Here is a 5,513-nt window from a genome sequence, read left to right on the forward strand (position 1 = left end):
TAATCTTTGTTGAAACTGTCTGTCACTGACACCCTAACAGAGAGGTGTAGGTGCCAAAATGAGTGAAAGGTGAGGAGCTGTCATTCAGTATCGCTTTACAGTAGTACTATTGCAACCTATAAGATTCACCTGAGGCAATGTCAAAAATTGCCGTTGCTGACTGTCTTACAAGCTAACAAGCTAGTGTATTGTTCAGTGTCTTGGATTGAAATTAAAGGCTATAATACTCCCACTCCACAAAATGCTGATGAAAGCTCCTCAGATCCATTTGTTAAATTTAAATAATAATAATAATGGATTGGATTTATCTGCGCTTTTCCAGACGCTCAAAGCGCTTACATTGTGTATCCATTATTCATTCACACCTCATTCATACTTGGTGATGGTAAGCTACTATTGTAGCCACAGCTGCCCTGGGGCAGGCTGACAGAGGCGTGGCTGCCAGTACGCGCCAACGGCCCCTCTGACCATCACCGGAACATTCATACGCATTTACACACCAGTGGAGGCTCACTGGAGGCAAGTAGGGTTAAGTGTCTTGCCCAAGGACACAACGACACTTGGCTGGCGGGAGCCGGAATCGAACCGCCTATCCTTCGATCATTGGCCGACCCGCTCTACCACCTGAGCCACTGTCACCCAAACTGGCATACATTCCATTAGCAGCCTCATTTCTTATTTTGTCTCTAACATCTGACAAAATGTTCATGCAAGGCAAAATATATCATAGAAAAAATTCAAAATGATCTGTTTGTTAATTTGTTCTGTTTGTGTTTCTTAAACTTATAAAACAGACCATTGATTACTATGCTTACTTAATTATAATTCTGATAAAAATAACATTTTTTTTAAATACCAATTTCATCACTGTGCCAAACTTAAAAACAATTATTCCTGTTTCATAGTGGTTAAAACTAATTTTGATGTACACTGTTGCCATCTGCTGGACAAAAAAAAAACTAAAAATCCTACCTTATAAACAGCTTCAATTCAAAGCTTTGATCATTTTATTTCCTTTTTAATCATAAGCACAAGCATAAGCATTTGATATGTTAGTATGTTTTAGTAAGTATTTAAAAAAATAGAAGTGCCACTACACGGAGAACATTCACATTTTTAAATGAGATTAAAAATAAACCCAAAAAAGTCAAGAATCTTTTGAAACAAAAGCAAATCAGAATACAAATTAGATGTTAGCAGAAAACTAATATGGAAGAGCCTCATTAAACAAAAATGCAGTCCAAGATCAACAATATTGATATAAACTATTTCAGTTTTAAAATGATTTGACAACCAAATTTGTTTCCCTAAGAGACTTTCAAATATTGTCCCTGCTGACTGTCTTTCCCAAGATGTTAATATGTAGAAAGTATTACATTGAAATGTATTTGATGTATGTGCCCTAAAGTCATGCCCCCTACTGTACAGGCATAAAAACTACAAGAGAGATTATTCTTAATTTTTTATTGTTTCAAAGAAGTTTCTATGCCATATAAGTAGCTTAGTGTTGGTTTAAAACACCACCAAATCACACAATAACAGATACAGTATGTACTGCACTGCCAAAAATAATCCTATTAAAATGAGAGGAAAAAAAACATTCTCTTCTTCCTCTTTTCCTTTTGGCTTTTCCCTTCAGGGGTCGCCACAGCGAATCAGTTTCCTCCATCTAAGCCTGTCTTCAGCATCCTCCACTCTAACACCAGCCACCTTCATGTCTTCATTCACTGCATCCATAAACCTCCTCTTTGGTCTTCCTCTAGTCTAGACCTCTTTCCTGTCAGCTCTAGACTCAGCATCCTTCTACCAATATATTCACTGTCTCTCCTCTGAACATGCCCAAACCATCTCAGTCTGGCCTCTCTGACTTTATCTCCAAAACCTCTAAAATGTGCTGTCCTTCTGATGTATTCATTCCTGATTCCTTTGAATATAGAAAATTCCAAATAAATCACGTCCAATTTATTAAAGTATAATGTTATATATATATATAAGTGATAGCCTTTATTAATTTTGCATTCTCCTCAATTTCAATTTTAACATAATACTACACATCATCATAGCTTTTTAGGATACACTATACAGTGATTTTTGTGTCTTTAAGTTAATAAGATTTAAATGAACTTACAGATAGAAAACCAATTACAACTGTATTTCTATGAATAAGGCGATATTGCATTAACAACAATTGTGTAATTTTAAATAACTTTATTACTGGCGTAGATTTTTTTTCAACAAGTTATCAGTCTCCTTAGAGACCGTCAAAAATTGCCATTGCCGACTATATTTCAAGTCGTCAAGGCGGGGTATTGGGTAAAGTTTTCAATTAGCAATAATCGCGCCTCGGATAAACCTCATAGGCTACGATACTGCCACTGCGCAAAGATAATGATTGACAGCTCCTTGCCGTGGAGTCACTCCGGCATCTACACTTCTCTGTTATGGTGTCAGCAACTGCGGGACTTCAACAAAGATCGTCATTTCTACGACAGCCGGATTTAAATATTACATTGATCAGGTTTAATAGAACCCTCAAAGCAGTTAAAAACAGCAGAAATTACACTATAATCTGATACTCCATTGTTAGCCAACACATGCAAATGACCGTTTAAAACATCCATAACAAGGTAAAGGCAAATTTGTTTTGAACAGAACAAAAGACAGGGATACTTTTATGCAACACAATTACCTTTCACCTTCCAACAACTGTCAAGAAACACTAAACTAAAAACATTATTGAACATTTTGAAAGGAAAAAAGTACTTCCTATTTGAAAGCGGAAATGACGACACTTCCTGTGCATGTTTGAACGAGCTGGACAAAGTCTAAAGTTTCAATCGTTTCTTTCTGAAATCTGAACATAAAAACAGTAAAATATATTGTGAAAAAAGAATTATAACTACAACCTACTTGTAATATTATCCGACCATTCATTGAGAGGAATTACTATAAAACTATTCAAACTCAACGTTGGTCTATTGCAGACGAAGCGGGGTAGTAATAGCATTAGCAAAGCTTCACCCGGCTGGCTAGCTTTTAGGTTTAGCAAAGTATAGTTAGCATACTATTCCACGAGTAGAGCAAATCGGCATGGTGTCATGTGGAAGGTATTTTAATTTCAACAAGTTATCAGTCTCCTTAGAGACCGTCAAAAATTGCCATTGCCGACTATATTTCAAGTCGTCAAGGCGGGGTATTGGGTAAAGTTTTCAATTAGCAATAATCGCGCCTCGGATAAACCTCATAGGCTACGATACTGCCACTGCGCAAAGATAGCCTCACAGTTGTGTGCGCAGGGAAGGCATTTGGCCACACGTATAACTCCATTACGGTTTTTGCTAAGTTATCTCCACATACATATATTTTTCTGTGCCAACGTGTATTTTTACAACACCTTAGAATCAAATTGCGTTTGTATTGCCTTTCTTTAAAATACACGTTTTAAACCTTTCCGCTACCGCGCGGTGCATTATGGGATTTCCTTGACTCTTTTTCGTCGTTGTTTCGTTTGCGGCAATATTGTCTTTTTCAAGAACAACGATGTCATAAAAAACAATGAAACCTTATTCTAATGTCAAAAAGTCGCCCGATGTTTTTAAACTCATTTAAAAGGAAAACAGATACATTGTAAGAGCTGACTCTGTACGGTGGCTCGTTTGGCTTAAATCTAATCGCCAATTCTAGGTTTTATCGCAAAATCACCACTAGATGTCAGTAAACACGCAGACATAAATGGAGTCGAAGGCCTCTGAATGATATTGTAAAGTGGCATGGGGTAACACGTGTACAAATCACATATTAAACTTAATAAAATTGCTCAAATGTGAGTATCTTCGTTTTGAGTTACGTATATTAGAAAACGAATTACTTTCTAAGTCATTAGAGCATGTAAAAACGTCTAAACTAACACCTAAATGTATTTTTCATTAAGCTAACTAGCATGTTGAACAATAAAAGCGTGGGGCGACCTTATTTTCTTTTTTAAATAAATAGTATTATTTTTGCAATAAAAACACAAAATAACTGCCTAAAACACAAAGACTATAAGATATACGACAAAAAATAAAATTTAGTTTAAAAAAGCAAAGTAAAACTTTCTCACCTGTCCGATGCTTTCTGGTGACGGATGAAAAATTGCTGGAAAATTAGGAATGTTTAGGGAAAAAAAACGTTAAAACCCACAGAAACCGAGTGGATATTTGTATATAAATTGTGAAACTTTTGTAACTTTAAAATACATTTCTGAAAAGACAATGTGGTGCTGGTCTACCCACCAGCAGAGAGGACGTTAAAAAGAAAATGTCAGCGCCGGAAATTGGTAGACTGGCACGTGCCAACATTTTTGCATTTCATGTGTTTTTCAATAAAGTTTTTCATTACTTTTTTTTATTAAAATAATAATTTTGCATTATTCATTCATTTATTTTAGATATATAATATTAAACATCATATCAATTCAAGATGTATTAAACAAACATAATATCAACATTATATGTTCAATATCACAATTTTTTTTCAAACTCGATATGTCTCGCTGTTTCAATGGTTTGCATACATTTTAATACATGCCTGCATTTTAAAAGGGTTCCTAAAGCAAGATTTAAGACAGACATAAGATAATGATTATAATCATAAAAGCTAAATATTAAAAATGTAATCTGTGTCCTTTACTTAATATATATACATATATATATATATATATATATATATATATATATATATATATATATATATATATATATATATATATATATATATATATATATATATATATATAAATTATGTGATAATCAGACTTTGTCTTAATCTATAAACCATAGTGACATCAGTGTAACAGAAAAAAATTGAATTGTATATTTTAGTCCACTTGGTTTGAGGTATACTCCACAATTTTTTTTTTTTAATCGGTCTGGTTCTTACAAGTTAAGAGCCGATTAGCCAAACCTTGTCTTAATTAAATGACACATAATTATATATTATTGTATCATCACTTAGGAAATGCTTTTTAGGTGAGAGGATGCTGAAATCAGCTATGTGTCAAACACATGTTGCAATCAGGTCATAAACCCTTAGTAATAGGGTAAGATTTGCACACCGCAAGTATGACTCAAACGGTAATTCCAGTGTGGAGAAATCACAAGCATTTTCACTTTTTGTGAGGCTTCAGTGGGATAATGTAGGTGCTTTTGGGTGCTCAGCACATAATCTGTGGTGTGCCAGGTGTTAAAGCTGCATGGGCTGACACATTAGACAGCGATTTGCTCCTGCCAGAATGTCAGGCCAATGAAACTCACAGGCTTGGATCACTGTCAGGGACAGGTAAGTACTCAGATAAGGGGATTACACTGTGTTTGTGCCAAGTAATCTAAAACGAATCCTGCCAGCCTGTTTCATCCTTAGCTGGAAAACACAAATTTCTCTTTTTTGGGGGGAGCACATTTAACGAACAATGTTAAAATCCCAACATGATCCTTTTAACCTATAGCTTAAAGCATATTAAGGCTTGGGGTTGT

The 5,513-nt window shown here is 35.0% G+C and overlaps 2 non-coding genes across 2 annotated transcripts; both read right to left on the bottom strand.

The window, feature by feature from the left end:
- Positions 1 to 2,246: 2,246 nt before the first annotated feature.
- On the bottom strand, positions 2,247 to 2,387 carry LOC112152961. Its single transcript, XR_002920429.1, has one exon. It is a non-coding gene; the product is annotated as a U4 spliceosomal RNA (small nuclear RNA).
- Positions 2,388 to 3,133: 746 nt separating this feature from the next.
- Positions 3,134 to 3,274, bottom strand: LOC112152960. Its single transcript, XR_002920428.1, has one exon. It is a non-coding gene; the product is annotated as a U4 spliceosomal RNA (small nuclear RNA).
- Between the last annotated feature and the right edge of the window lie 2,239 nt (positions 3,275 to 5,513).

This window comes from Oryzias melastigma, linkage group LG6 (assembly GCF_002922805.2).
Source record: "Oryzias melastigma strain HK-1 linkage group LG6, ASM292280v2, whole genome shotgun sequence".
Taxonomy (NCBI): domain Eukaryota; kingdom Metazoa; phylum Chordata; class Actinopteri; order Beloniformes; family Adrianichthyidae; genus Oryzias; species Oryzias melastigma.